The following is a 16,555-nucleotide window of genomic DNA, read 5'->3' on the forward strand; positions in this document are numbered from 1 at the left end:
TGAAACTTTAGTAGCTTTTAGGTCACTTACAAGATTTCAGCAGGCTCTTTGTTGAAGTTTGCTGTTTACTTTCTTTTTTCTTTCTATTTCTACCTCCACCGCAAATCTTTTCTTGTTCTCTTAGGCTGTGTCCAGACTCGGGGTTTTTTTTCGAAAAAAGTAGCCTTTTTTCGAAAAGACTTCACCTGTGTCTAGACTGCAGCCGCCTTCTTTCGAAATTAAATTGAAAGAACGCGGCTTTTCTTTCGACGGTGGTAAACCTCATTTCACGAGGAAGAACGCCTTCTTTCGAAAGTGCTCTTTCGAAAGAAGGCGTTCTTGAATGTAAATAGGGCTTCTTCAAAAGAGAGCATCCAGACTCACTGGGTGCTTTCTTTCGAAAAAGCAGCTTGCTTTTTCGAAAGTTCCGCGTGCAGTCTAGACGCTCTCTTTCGAAAGAGGCTTGTAGTCTAGACATAGCCTTAGGCTGTCTACACACTGGCATGAATTTCCGGAACTGCTTAAAACGGAATACTATTCCGTTTTCAGTTTTTCCAGAAAAAGAGCGTCTACATTGGCAGGCTGCTTTTCCGGAAAAGCCCTTTTTCTGGAAAAGCGTCTGTGGCCAACGTAGATGCGCTTTTCCGGAAAAGAGCCCCGATCGCCATTTTCGCGATCGGGGCTTTTTTTCCCGGAAAAGACTACTGGGCTGTCTACGCTGGCCCTTTTCTGGAACAGTGTTCCGGAATAAGGACTTATGCCCGAGCGGGAGCAGAATAGTTTTTCCGGAATAGCGGCTGATTTTGTACAGTACAGCGTCGTTGCTTTTCTGGAAATTCAAGGGCCAGTGTAGACAGCTCGCAGCTTATTCCGGAAAAGTGGCTGATGTTCCGGAATAAGTGGCCCAGTATAGACACAGCCTTAATGTCTTCATTCTCGATTTATTACATAGGCCCTTTTTCTACACCATGAAGTGATGACGTGTATGCATTGCTCCATATTTTTTGTTTTTTTGCAGAGGAGTGGGAGAGAGAGAAAAAGGGTTTTACATTGGTTTTACACTGCTGGGAGTGGTTTAGCTGTTGGAATTAGAACCAAATAGAATTTTTCAGCCACTGCTTTTTTGCACTAAAAGGCAGAGTCAGGTCTACTGCAACAATTCAAACCTTCATGTTAATTTCACCAAACTGTTTTGCTTAAAAAAAAAAAAAAAAAAAACTCAAAATGGCTTGTGAAAAAATTATTTAATTTAATTAATAGCCATTTACAGAGTTTGGAATCAAAACAATGTTTTTTCAGGTTGAACAAAATGTTTTGCTTGACTCAAAATGAAGTTTGCTTAAATTGTTCTTTGCTAAAAACTATTTGCACAGTTCTACCTGGCATAAACGAAGTAGAGCTGTTCTGATTTTGAAGTTGACACTGTGGTCATGCCCTTTTTGCTGTGATGTGGTAACTGCAATACTAGCATGGAGTAGAGCTTCTACTCGTGGAACGAGGTGTAACGGTAGTTCGAATTAGAAAGCCTAATTCGAACTACCTACTCCGTGCCACGTGTAGCCGCAGGCACGGAGTCCAAACTACTGGGGATTTAAAAATGGCGGCGCCCGGCAAGATGCAAATGAAGCCCGGGATATTTAAATCCCAGGCTTCATTTGCAACTTCGATTGACTACATTTACCACCCTTGTTTGAACTAGGGTGGTAGTGTAGACATAACCTTTTACTTTATTCTACAATTTGGACCCAAATGTTGGTTTGTTGTGAATATTATTTGTTGTTTGATTTTTTTAGCCTTATCATTGAATTAATGCTGTCTGCACATTGAACCCCTCCTCTGTTACGCTTATAAGAAGCGCACAGGATATTCTTTCAGTGGGAAAAGGTAATATGTCACCTTTATTGCCAAGGCAGCATAGAAATCAACATAAGTATTCATTCATTCCCACACACATACTGCATCTGGTATCACAGGCTATGTCTACACTACCAGGTTATTTCAAAAGAAGTTATTTTGAAAACTTTTGAAATAAGCTTATTCCTCTTGTTATTTCAAAATAAGGGGAGTTATTTTAAAATAACTCCCCAGTGTAGACATGCCCATGTAGTGGCCAGTCAAGTCTGGGCACAAGAAAGGAGAAGTGTTCTGTCAGTTCTGAGCCAATGCTCCAAAGTTGTTTTCACAGGATGAAGCTTCATGGCTAACCACACCACTTTTATGGTTGTAAATCCTCATATAAATCTATGGGTTTTGCAGTGTTATGCTGGAGTCGTCTAATTATTAATTGATGTTTACCACAAGCTGCTTCCGTTGCCATGCTTTATCCATACTGTGATGAATAGCCTGGGAGTGGCTGCAGCTGGTTTACCTGGTTTACCCTATTCACAATCTCATTCGCAGGTTTATGCCTTTGGTTTAGGGTCCTCAATTCTACCCCTTTTCAGCCATCCTGAATTTGACCAATGCCTGAGTTCACCCCCTTGTTAACCATCTCTTGTCTTCCCACATTCCTCATTTACAAAAAGGACAGTTTATTTCTCTTACAAAGGAAGAGACAGGATTTCCTATAGACTTAGGATATTAAAAAACAATTTATTCTATAAACATTCTCTTACTACTAATGATACTCGATACAAAATATGCTTAGTACCTAGCAGCTGCTATAAAACAAAGCTTATGAAACAAAATCTATAACACTACATAAAACAGAGCTATAAAATGAAGTTTGTATAACTACTTTTGTGTGTGAGGCCTTCACCTTCTTATATCAATTCTGTGATACCCTCCTTTGGATGTCTTATTGAGGTGCACTAATAGCTGTTTTTGCAGGTGGTGGGATTTCAAGCACACGTTTCCTCTTATTTTACATGATCAGGTCTCATTCTTGACCTCATCAACATCTTTTTGCTCATCAGAGCTGTGTCTACATTGGCATGATTTCGCGCAAAATAACCATGCTGCCTGTCTACACTGGTGGGGAGTTCTTGCGCAAGAACACTGATGTTCTAATGTGTGAAATCAGTGCTTCTTGAGCAAGAACTATGATGCTCCCACTCAGGAATAAGCCCTCTTGTGCAACTGTTCTTGCACAAGAGGCCAGTGTAGACAGGCAACATGAATTTCTTGCGCAAGAAAGCCCGATGGCTAAAATGGCCATCAGAGCTTTCTTGCGCAAGAGAGCATCTACACTGGCCCGGATGCTTTTGCGCAAAAGCACATGCCAGTGTAGACGCTTTCTTGAGCAAATACTTTAACGCAAAAACTCTTGCGTTAAAAATATTTGCACAAAATCTTGCCAATGTAGACGTAACCCAATAGTATGCCTACAGTAAGGAAGAGGAATAGAGGCTTCAGTGACCCCTACAATATATGATATGTACATATGTGTTCTCAACTCTTAGTCTGTCAGTTGGAGGACTCATCATGGAAAAAAGTTTTAACTAAGTTTTCAGATTTGTTTTCAACTTCACAATACCCTTGAGCAATCACTTTTCACAAGGCAATCATTCCTCATCTCATCTTTCCATTCTCAAAGGAGACCAGACCACCAAAAAGACAAGCTTAGGAACTTAAATTCGAAACTCTGCTGGACACTAAAAGCCAGGGACTTAGCAGAGAGACTGAGACGCTTTACAACAATTTTAACATACCCTGCTGCCTGCTAACTGTTGCATTCCCATTTCTCTGCAACTGGCCTCCAACAGCATGTGACCCTCTTATGATTAATCTGTTCCACCATGTTTCTAGCTTGGACACTGGTTACCTTCTCCAGAACTGAGGAAGAGCTTTGAGAAGTTCAAAAACAGTTGGAAGGATGGTATATGGTGACCAGATGTGGCAATCCATTCTTTACACAGAAACCACAAACGGTCATAATTATGAATGGTGGGGCTTGAAAGTACTTTCTGGACTGTGTAGTTCAACTCAACAATTGAGACAGAGGACCTTCTACTCCTGTACATGATTTCACTGATCGTCCTTCTTACAACACTACTAGGATATTGGAGTATTCTGAACATCAAGCCAGTGCAGCTGTACAACTTTATTAGGTGGTCATTTAGTAGGAAGAGAACATAAATAGGAAACAAAGGGTGATGTATTGGGGAGTTTGTGGATTGAAGAAAATTACAAATGATAGATTTTAAATCTGAAATAGAAAAATCAATTTTTCTCGCTGCATTGCATTGCATGTTATTTCCATAAATAGTATTACTATGTAGGACAAGAAGCAATGGGCTTAAACTGCAGCAAGGGAGGTTTAGGTTGGACATTAGGAAAAACTTCCTAACTATCAGGATGGTTAAACACTGGAATAAATTGCCCAGGGAGGTTATGGAATCTCCATCTCTGGAGATATTTAAGAACAGATTAGATAAACATCTATCAGGGATGGTCCAGATGGTGCTTGGTCCTGGCTGTAAGGGCAGGGGACTGGACTCGAACTCTCGAGGTCCCTTCCAGTGTTCTAAGATTATAACACTCACCCTTTGCTCACCAATGACCTGGTTCAGATTCGGACCTGTAATCTCCTATACAAATAAAGTATTGCAGAAACATTCAGTCCCACCCGTCTCATCTACTTGAAAGAACTGATCTTTCAGCTTACACTTATGTGCCAAGGTATTAAAAATGACTACAGAGATTAATTCAGGGTGGGTAACTTCTATTATCTTTATATGAAAATGTGTACTCCCCTGATCCCCCTCCCCCCCCAAAAAACCTAGCAAGATGCCAATTCAAATTTAAATAAGTGTATGAAATGTGCACGGTTGTATTATGCAGATACTGTACACTGACCACTTGATTGGGATAGATTTGCAAAAAGGAAATACTAGAGAAGACAGAGCATTTGCCTGGTATTTTTTCCTTCATCCCAAAGTCTTACGATCCTATTTTTCTGTTTCAGTAATAATACTGCTGAACACTGATGAATCAATACTTGGTGCAACCTTAGAATGCCGACGATGTTACCAGAATATCTTACTACCTGTAAGTGTGTGGGGCAATCACAGACACACAGGTGGTTAGGAAGTTCTATGCCTCTGCATCATACATTTTGATGCAAAAAGAAAAAGTTATTCACATGGGAAAACATAATATTTTAAAATAGTTATTGTGCCAGAATTGATCTTTACTTTGTGCTGGCATTACCAAAAGAGAGATTTTAAGAGTATTAGCTGATATCATATCTCCTTGTTTCATTGTTCTTTCTAACTCCAGGAGCCTCACTAATCACTACCCAGATTAATTTACACTGTGAGCCTTCAAGATGGTGTAATTATCTCATTCTTCAAATTTGTGTAAGGGCACCACTGAAAGCATTGAAAGGTCACAGGAACCTGCAATATGTGGTATTTTTCCATGACATTTTTTGGTGATTCTTACATCGTCACCTAGCAATATTATTGCTGAAAAAAATAACAGCTTCCCTATTGCCTGCTTTTCAAGGACAGGATTACCAAGAAATGTGTTTCCAGAAGGAAATACTGTGGATATAAGGGGGGGGGGGGAGGAGAAACAGAAGAAAAAAATATTTTCACAAACAACTATCATTCATAACTTGTTTCTCATGTTAGTCTAGTTTTATTGCCCAACTTTCAGTAAAGATTGGACTAGAACAGACATGGCCAATCCACAGATCTTCTCCCCTTAAAGTGCAGCTCGCAAAGCCTCCCTTGCAGTTCATGAAGCTGCACCTGCGCCCATAGAAATGGACCCCAGTTTACTGAGTTCACTGGCAAAGCAAAATGGTGCTGGCAAGATGGCACTGACCAATGGGAGCCTGATGTGCACCCCTCCCCCCTCAAAAAAAAAATCAACCTGAGGCTTTTTTTAAAGGGTCTAGGGCTTTTTTTTTTTTTTTTTTTTTTTTTTTTTTTAAAGTGTGACAACTCTTCCCCTCTCTTTACGCTATATGCGCAACTATTTTGGCTCTTTGCTTGTAGTGGGTTGGCCACCCCAGACTAGGACATTAACATTGTGGGGTTTTTAGACATACTGATCAAAATGGATTAGCAGAGCAACAGGTTGGACTTCCTTGATCTGGCACCCTCGTGACCTGACCGATCCTGGATGAGGGATTTTGCCAGGTCATTTTTGGACCCCTGCCACTGGCCCCACCGCTGGCCTCCCAGTTGGCTCCCCATCTTCTGTTTTCCTGCTGTCCTGCCAACCCACAGGGGAGCGTAGTTCTAGGGCTCCAGGCAGCCGCGTGCACTGCACACTGGGGATCCAGACATCTGTGAACTCCAGGGCTCCCTGGGCAGCGCCGTGCACTGGTGCTTCCTGAGTAGCCGCACTGGGGCTCTGAGCAACCCCGCGCATGCGCCAGCCCCTGTGGGTAGCCACATGCCAGGTCTCCCAGCTTCACTGGGCAGCCTCACTACCATGTGCTAGGCAGCCCTACCATCAGCTCCCTGCAGACATTCCACCTCCCTTCCAGCCCTGCAGGGTTTAGGTCTATGGCAGAGAATCCTAGGTGCTACAGCAGTACAAAATAATTAACTCAATCCATGTTGCATTTCTAATCAAGCGAAGTTTTCCTAGGAAAATTAGAAGGCAGTATTTCAATTACTAGATTTCCCCTCATTTATATAGCAGCTGGAGCAGGTCATTTTTTTTTTTTTAATATGAATGCTTTTCTGTCAGAGAAACTCACACTTGAAGTCTCAATGTCCTGCAGGAATGAGCCAATTTCCACACATTTTTTGACTGAAGGCAGTGGAAAAGACATTTCAACATCTTTGGAACATGGATGCTTTTGTTTCAAAATTAGTTTCAGTATTTTATAGTATATTATGAAAAAGAAATCAAAGCTGAACTAAAAGATGGACCTGGAATAGCTTTCCTTTTATCTGAGGTGTTTTGTAGGAAATTTCACGTGTTTTGATTTTTGGAAGAAACCAGATTTCAAAAATCACAGAAGCCTCCTGTATCTGCACAGCTCTAGTCCCGGTCCTGGAAAGACAGTGTGCATGCTTAACTTATGTGAGTAGTTTTAAAAGTTAGGTCTTTTCTAAGATAATACCAATGGTAAAATCTCCTCTGCAACTGGAATTCCCATAGGACTAAATCTGTCCCCTTTATTACAAGTCCACACTACAAAGGGGGCAGCTCATACTAGAGCATCTGGTTCATTATCTTTGACATTTTGTTGATAGTTTAGATATATCTATAGCACAGTCCTTATGCTAGCTTGTCTAAGCACCCTACTCAGTATGCTAAATAAACACTTTGGAACATCAGTTAGTGCTGTTTGCAAAGGAGGACAGTAGATTTGTACACACAAATGAAAGTCAAGAATATTGTTTACAAGAAAAAAAAATAGTTCTCATGCTGAGAGAAAGCATTTCCTGTATAAATTGAAACAACACTTGTGAGCCTCCTACTAGAAGGCTCTATTTTGTGGAGACGGATGCATCTAAGGGACTGCAATTGTGGGAGACTGGCAAACAGTCTGCCTATGAGTTACCGTACTGTGGGTGTCAGGAATGATGTCACTTCTGCAAAACAACATTCTCCAGCTGGAGGCTCCTAAATGCCAATTTTAATTATGAATTTTATTTTCAAATAGAGTTCACAGTTTACACAGAATGAGATGTGTTTTGTGCCATGATAGAGTTTTAGCGTTGTACAGAACAAGTTGGTTGCACACTTTTCTTTAGAAAAATTATAAAATCAAATTACAGCTTTTCTCTTCCTCTTATTAACAGGTATTTCCATTAGCCTTTTATATGCAACTTATATCAAGCTCTTCAAAGAGTGGTTTCCCTCCATTCAGACAGTGGATGAAACACTGTGGTTTGTGTTATACAGAAGGTCACACAGAAACGAGCAACCCTTTCTGATCTAACATCTGCAAAGCTATTGTCCTCTGTTATTTGTTTTTAACATTGGGACTGGTTAAATTCTTTAACTTGATAATAGCTACAACATTGAATAGGAATGATTTTGTCATTGAAACATCAATGTAATCATTTATTTCATACTTTGCCAGATCATGAGGTCCTTTTGCTCTTTCACATCCCGTACTTTGCTGGCATTATGAATTCTTTGATTCAGAAGGTAGAGAGGGTACTGACAGAACAAGAACTGACTAAGCATTTTAGGATTTGGTCCATTATTTTATGTTGATACTTCACAGAAGCCTATCTTGTCATCTTTCTCTATTTTTACCCTAATCCTCCTCTTACTCCTCTGCTCCTCCCCTTCTGTCTTTTCCCTCCTTCGCCCAGTCCCTGGTTGTACTACATTTAATTGAGGACCTGATTCCTCAAGATGTCAATACCCTCAATTTCTACTGCTCAATTCTCAGGGAATTGAATCAGCACCTCACAGGATTGAGTTCTTAGATTATAAGATTCTCTTGGCAGGGAGCTGTCTTTTAAAATGTGTCTGAAGTGCCAGGTACACCGATGTACATCGATGGCGATGCAGAAATAATAAATAAGCGCTTACAAGGGATTATTCTTTCCTGATGCTTTTCAGTTACTCATAATTCATCAGAAAGTATCTGTCTTCAAGTTGCTATTTTAAATTAAATCAATTTCTTCTTGTTACTGTAGGTTGGCGTGACATTGCATATAAAGCAGGCTATAGGTAGGGACCATTTTAGACATGTAAGCACTTTCTAGTACTTTTATAATTTGAACATAGAAAAATATTTTTCTGATTATTTCTACACTGTACTTCTCCCCTTAAAATTATCGAATGAGTGTTTCTCACCCACAGATAATTTGAATTCATTAACTATTTAAAAAATGTTGTCCTTTAAGTGAACATAGAGTAATGTAGTCAAAGAGGAGACTCGACCCATTACAAAGTAAACCAAATGGTTGAATTATATGGGGACTTAATCTCACATCTGCATTAAACAGTGGAGAAATCTGAATGAAAGAACAGAGATGTATGCAATAATATGCTGTCAAAAATGTCCCTAGAACTTGCTTCATTTAATTCTTTTACAACACACTGGCAGGAATGATGTATCATTTAGTACTTTAAAAGATTCTTCAACAAGGCAGAAAAGGGATAAACAGTTCTTTTGACCCTGACACCCAGAATAATTATGGTTATCTGCACTATTTAACCCAAAAAGAATCGGACACTGTTCACAGTCTGTTACTTTAGCTTTGGTGTCTGATAATCTATATGTACAAGTCATTGAAGGTCATTCAGCCTTAGAGCACTTAGTTAGCCTTTACTGAATATTCAAGTGCAAGTCCCTTAGTTTTATTGGCACCAGTCTCTTGAAAGAGTACTCATCTGCTGAAGGATGAAAAATCATTTTACTTTATATCTACTGTGGATAAAGATTTGAATAAATCCAGTTGTTTGGCTTGGACTGTAAATATGAAATACCTACTTGGCTGTCAGTGGTTTGAAGATTATTCTAGGGGAGCTAGAAACTGAAGTAAATACTTTGATTGAGCAAACCAATTTTCCCACCTCTACTAGACATACTTATGACTTATTGTGAAACAATTTATCTTGAAAAATAACTAAACTACTATATTTGTGCTTCTGCTAAATATTTAAGGTGAATTTAAATCAGACTAAAAATCAACTAATTTTTATACAATGGTAGTCCAGTCCTCCTTTGGATTTCACTATTCATACTCGATTTTCTTTATACTATTGTTATAACATTAGTTTTCATATATCAAATCCCTTGAAAAAGTAAAGAGCATCAAGAATTAGATTCTTAAAAAAAAAATCGATATCAAGGTAACAGATCAAAGTCATGTACGTCATTATTATAACTGAACAACAAAGTTGTACATTCTCCAGTTTAGCACGCACAAATCTTCCAACAGTAAAGCGTGATAAAAAGAACTCTCAGATGGGGATGTGGGCTTTTCCTCCATTTTAGTCTAATTTTTTTTAAGTGGTAAATTTTAGGCCCATGGTATGTATTTTCTGGATTGGATACCTATACTCAGTGGAAGATATGAAACTCACCAAAACACACACATTGAACTTCAAACATTTCCCCCAGTACGAGATTTTCAAGAATGTTCAGACTTGGCTGAATTCTGCTCCCTCTGGGAGCTTTGTCATTGGCTTCAATGGGAGCAGAATTAATGTACACCAAGTGCTTTTGAAAATTCCATGCTGAATGTTTCATCAGTGATCGGTGATCTTCTAGGGTATGTCTACACAGCAAAGTTATTTCAATATAACAGCCCTTATTTTGAAATAACTTTCTAGCGTCTACACAGCCAAACCGCTATTTTGAAATAAGCGCTTCACTATTTCGAATTTGGTAAACCTCATTTTAAGAGGAATAATGCCAAATTCAAAATAGCTATTTCGAAATAAGTGCTGTGTAGACAGTTATTTCAAAATATGGCGCTCCAGTCTTTCCAGGGTGCCCTGGTGGCCACTCCAGCCTCAATCAAGAACACTTCTCTCCTGCTCCCTCCACCCCAGAGCCCTTAAAGGGGTAAACTCTGGCCACAGTGCCTGTGCCAGCTCCAATCCTGCCAGCCCAGAACCAGCAGTCACTACCCCTGACCCAGTGGCCCCAAAACATGAGCCAGCAAGCCACTGGCAGCTAGCCCTCCATCGCTCTCCAGAAGCAGTCTGCTAGCTCCCAGGAGAAGGTGGGCACTTTCCTGGTTCAAGGTGGAGATCATGGACCTTATTCAGGTTTGTGGGGGATGCCCCCAATGTCCATGATCTCTGCACTAGATGGAGGAATGCGGCCGTCTATGGCAGGATAGCTGCCAGCCTGGCCACCAAAGGCCATGTGCAAACCCAGGAACAGGTCTGCATGACAATCAAGTTGCTTCGGCAAGACCCCCCAACCCTGAGCTTCTCCTCCCCCCTTCTTTCTCTTGCTTCCCCCTTCCAGGTTTTCCCCTCCCCTATTCTACCCTCTCTTCTCCCCTCTCCCATCTCCTGGTTATGCATGGAAATTTGGGAGCAAGGGCAAACAGTGGGACTTAGACCCTAGTAATTCTCCATCCCTCATTTAATAAATCATCTAGTTGCCACAAATTCTTGACCCTTCTTCAAGAGCAGAGGGGAAATTTCTTAGCCAACCACTACTATGTCTTTACGCCATCCATTCTCAGTCCAGTAGAACACACCCTGCCTACATTTCTTTAGCTGAGGACTTGCAGACTTCAGAATTATTGCAGATTCAGCTTGCTCAGGGAAAAGTTAGTGCAACCTCTGCTACAATCTAGCCATGAGATAGTTTGAAGTACCAATAGGATAGCCCTTCCCAATACTCAATATTTTCACACTTCAGGATCCGGTCAATTCCGGTAAATCAAGAGTAGAGGTTTTTTTTGGGGGGGGAGGGGGGGAGAGAAATGGAGAACCTTCAGAAAGAACATTTAATTTTAAGAGTGAGAAAAGGTACTGTGCCGATGAAGAGGTTTGTAATTTATCTAACAGATCCTGCAACCATTAATACTTATCCAAATCTTTGGTTCTTTCTGCTCCTTCGATCTCTCATCCCTGCATATCTAAACCCATTCTCTAGATTACAACCCCCTCTTCCTTAATTCTTTGTTCCCCAACACCTACTCTCTAATATTAATCCTTTGTGACTCAACATTTTTGGTTATTACATCTCAGGAGATTAATTCAGCTCTCACTTGCAGCAGCCTAAATTTTAAACAGTTTTAATGATTTCAGTGCAATTCCTCTTTCCCTAATTTTATCGTGGTGAAAACTGTTTAGAGAAAATAGGCATTTGGCCTTATATTTTTCCACTATCTGAAACACTTTTCCATTTCTGCCTGTTCATGCTGTACTTACAGATTACCATCCTCTGACACATTAGAATCATAAAGTCATGGGGCTGGAAAAGACCTTGAGAGGCCATCTTATCCATTCCATTGCACTCATGGCAGGACTAGATATTATCTAGACCATTCCTGACAGATGTTTGTCTAACCAACTCTTAAAAATCTCTAATGATATTCCATAGACTTCATAGGAAATTTATTCCAGGGATCAATTGTGATATTCCTTTTATAACAGCAGAGACCCGAGAACTATCATGAGCTAGAACTTTCACTGATGTGTTTTCTCTCTTCTCCCATCTCCCATGCACCCACCTATCTTCACTGGGTTGGATGGAATAGTACAGAGTGTTTAAGTGAAGGTACAATTTCACCTTCTGTGGTAGTAAACCTCAGTCAGAAATAAGAAAATTCTATTTCAATTAATCTGCTATTGTAAGGGAAGAAGAGAACTGCAAGTAGTTCAAGGGAAACAATCTATGTTTTTATAAGGGTAGCAGCATCAGTCTTCACCAGTTAAAACTCATTCAACAAGTAAAATATACTTTTAATACTAAACAACTAAGCTATTGTTTTAGTGCGATAGCCCTAACTAATGGACTAAAGGTCTAAAACCATTTTGTAGGGAACCTATGAAAAACTTTGGAAAAGAATTAAATGGAGATGAAAGGTGGGTCTACACTTTCACTCGCCATGTGCATGCTTAGCAGGTGTGAACTAAAGAGTTACTAAAAAAAGCGGCAACGAGTCCCCTCTGCTATATACATCGGTCAAACTGGACAGTCCCTACATAAAAGAATAAATGGACACAAATCAGATATTAGAAATGGCAACATACAAAAACCTGTAGGGGAACACTTCAATCTCCCTGGACACAATTGCAGATCTAAAGGTAGCCATCCTGCAGCAAAAAAAAACTTCAGACTTCAAAGAGGAACTGCTGAGCTACAGTTCATCTTCAAGTTTGACACAATCAACTCTGGATTAAACAAAGACTGTGAATAGCTAGCTAACTACAAAAGCAGCTTCTCCTCTCTTGGTAGTCACACCTCCAGATCAGCTACTAGAAGTGGGCCTCATCCTCCCTGATTGGATCCACCTCGTCATCTCTAGCCTGCATATTTATACCCGCCTCTGGAAATTTCCACTATATGCATCTGATGAAGTGGGTCTTTGCCCACGAAAGCTTTTGCTCCAACACTTCGGTTAGTCTATAAGGTGCCACAGGACTCCTCGCCGCTTTTTTCAGATTCAGACTAACACGGCGACCCCTCTGATACTTGACACCAAAAAGTTACTAATTCTCCATAACAGTCCTCTTCAAACATAACAACATTAAATGCAAATTGAAACTTGTTTTATTTCCACAGCATCCACGTAGGTTTTTTTAATGCAGCAGTTTGTTGTGTACTTTTATTCTCCCCCCAATAGTCCATACTGCAGGTCAATATAGCTTACGAGAAACATTGGGAATGGAATCAATATAAGTTATTGAAAATGTTGAGGCCAATCAGAGAAATAGAACAGCGCCCAATAAAGGTGAGTGGCACAAGGAAAATCCATTCATTCAAAAGAAGCACTAGTTTCGTAATCAATGGAAGCCACTGTACAAAAATAACCAAGAGACCTAGTACTATGGAGACATTTACTATTTTCAGATTAGAATGAACTGTTACACAACTTAAATGAAAAACAAATAACCAATGTGACTAGACACACAGAACAAATTTTTGTTGTTAAAACTTCTAGGTCTCATGGCAATCTAGCCTACCAGAATGGAGTGGGATTTCTTTGCCTTATTATTGCGAGAAAGTTCTACTTTTCCTCCCCAAACTGTCCCACACAAGGCTCCCTAAGAAGAGAAGAGCAAATGGATTTTCATAAATTCTACAACACACTCTTGTATCCTGACCACTCTACTTACTGAGGATACAAACCCTAATGTCTCCAGCGTGTTCCACATCTCCTCATGTAATATTACCTACAATAAACATGTCAACTCCTGGAAATATTTTCCCAATAAAAATGGTATTTAATAAAAAAAGGTATGGCAAGGAGAATTGATGAAGTTTTGCAGTAAGAAAATTCAGAATAAAAAAATACTGTGCTGAATTGAAGTTTGTTTTGGTTTTCAAAAAAGGCAAAATTTCCAGAATCTCAGATATATTTCCATCTTTTATTCTAATTTTGCCATGGAATGCAACACAAGGATTGGTGTTAAGCTCCCAGACCTCTCCTTTTTCATTCCCCTTTCCTTTCTCTCCTACCTTGTGCAACTGTAAACTTTTCCAAGTATGCTCAAGCTGGGAAACACTTGAATTGAAAAAGAGATTTTTGCTACAAGAATGTCTCATGAGAAGTTTCAAATCCAAGGTTTTGCTCAAAATTCCTCCCACTGCCACGCTGATAAAAATCCAACACCTAACCTAGGGTAAAATCCTTGAAGCATTGAAATCAGTGACTAAGTCTCCTATTGACTTCAGTGGAGTCAAGATTTTGCCCTGATTTTTTTCCCCCCAACAATATTTATACAATATTACAAGATCATTCCTCAAAAAAATTCTAACAGTTCAATTCTGCCCCAATTAATAAAGGTAAACAGTGGTACTCTGTACTTTATATAAGATGAGCACAAATTGCAATGATCCTTCTAAACAGAACATTGAGTGCAAATCTTGTGTTTATGCTGTCTGGATCTATATATTTTTTTAGAAAATGTGGCTAGTAATTTAGAAAATGTAGATTGTCAGAAAATATATAAACAATTTCACCATTTCTATTTTTTTCCTCCAGAAAAAAAACTTAAATCTTTTCTGGGGTGTGGCTGTGCAACCATTATAAGCATTGTGCAAACAATCATAGCTTTAGGATCTTCTCTTCACACTAATTGTCATTTTACCAGTAACTTCATAGACAGCAAGCCACAATGCGTTTGTAGAACGTTGCATAGCCAAGCTTCAATTGTCGTCTGCCACAAACTTCATTCTGACAATCTGGTCCACAACTATTTTTTTAACCCATTTCCCTCTCAGCCATAAAAATCTAGAACTGCAGCTAGTCTGACAGAAGACTCCTTTGACTTACTGTCTCAACCTGACATTTTCTCTACCTTGGATGCCGCAAGGCATTAAGGTGTACTCAAAATCATGATCCACTCCGATTCTGACAGTCCTGAAGAGGTTTCTGGCTCTTTGACAGCAGAGGGTAAATATGCACATTGTACTATTTTGCAGGTAAAGCTGCTTTATTTCTTGGTGTGCTCTATAGCACTTTGTTAAACTAAGAGACACAACCTGTGATTTAGAATCAAGAAACCTACTGATGGGAGGCAAGGCTACAAGAAGGCAGTTCTCGATATGCTGTATCACTCATAAGGTTTGTTCGCATCGAGTTTCTGAAATATTAACTTCAGACCCTTGTCAACAACAGTCTGGTTACTGCTAGCAACACAGACACACAGGCCCTCCATTCTACTGTGAGAATTGCCACATATGAGGTAGTGATGTGTTCTTTTGAAAATGTTAATGGGAATGATACAAAATCACACTAATAGCCTGCAAATGATCTATCATTAGATTTTCTGCAAAGAATACGGACCATACTTTTTATCCATCACAAATTAGGAAACATCATTCTAATTCTGACAAGCTAGGCATTGATTTACGGACCCAGACTTTCCTAGAATGGGTCACAATGGCATATGTTGTCCCTGAGTTCTAGGGATAGCCTTTGGCTTATTAGGAGGAAAACATATCTGCTTATTGACACTATAGGAGGATGCTTGTGGAGGGACTATCTATTTCAGCAGGGTCATTGAACACACTGCAATCATGAAATGTGCTCTTGACCATATCCTAGCTCCAAAGGGAAATCTGAGCCTGATGCAAAATATGATGGAGATAAGAGGTGCCTTTTCCCTGACTTTGGAACAAGCCCTTTGTGAAAAACTGCTGCATGGTTATCAGGTTGGTCAGTGAAATCATTGCCTTTGAGCATACTAGACACACATGTGAGGTCTTTTGGAAATTAGCTCTTTGGACAGGCACCTTCCCTCCTCAGATTGAACGCGGTCAATATCTCAGTTTCCCTATAGCATATACATAATCTGAAAAAAAAAAAGAGTCCCAGAAGACTACAAAGTTTCACAAAAATAGGAACACTTAGGGACTTTCTAAAGCCCAGTCCAAAAAATAAAGGGTTGGGGGCAGGAAAGAAATAGAAGCAGGTAACTTTCTTTCAGTCTCCCTCTACATAAACAAAACCAATTGTCTGTAAAAGCAGGCTAACCCACCAAGCACCCGGATGAGTTACTCACCAGATTCTGCATCTTGACAGCCTTGAGCCCTTTTGCTAGCCCCTTCAGAAACAGAAATGCTTTCTCTCTCTCCCAGCAAACAGTACTAATGGCAAAAGCAGCTTCTTTATAATAGCTCACAATTGCCCCCAGCTGGTCCTCTTCCTGATGAAGTGAAGTCCTACTAACCTCCAGCTGCATAGAGTTTTAGCACTCCATCCCAGGCTCTTCATAGTGCTATAGCACTGGCACATAACTCTCAAATACATAAACAATTCCACCTTTTAGTTTACACGTGCTTCCTTCCACCCAAAATGAACCCTTGCCACTTATACTTTACCCCTCCACTTCAGAATCCAGACAACCCCTTTGAATGCAGCTTAAGTGACCAGTAATAAGCTAGTAATTGTACCAGACAGTGCCCTGAAACTAGGTGACTTCAATATGGCAATGTTTTTTCAGGAGTGGCAGACTGAATACATTCTGATATTCCTGAGGCCCTTCTCAAAAATCTCCAAACTAA

At 39.9% G+C, this 16,555-nt stretch overlaps 1 long non-coding RNA gene across 1 annotated transcript in view; it reads right to left on the reverse strand.

Annotated features, from left to right (window-relative positions):
* Window positions 1–16,137, reverse strand: part of LOC142830317 (uncharacterized) — a 182,495-nt gene extending 166,358 nt beyond the window's left edge. Inside the window, exon 1 of the long non-coding RNA XR_012905485.2 lies at window positions 16,054–16,137. This is a non-coding gene — a long non-coding RNA (uncharacterized LOC142830317). The remainder of the gene's footprint in view (window positions 1–16,053) is intronic.
* Between the last annotated feature and the right edge of the window lie 418 nt (window positions 16,138–16,555).

The sequence above is a fragment of the Pelodiscus sinensis genome, chromosome 7, assembly GCF_052426305.1.
Source record: "Pelodiscus sinensis isolate ZL-2025 chromosome 7, ASM5242630v1, whole genome shotgun sequence".
Classification (NCBI taxonomy): domain Eukaryota; kingdom Metazoa; phylum Chordata; order Testudines; family Trionychidae; genus Pelodiscus; species Pelodiscus sinensis.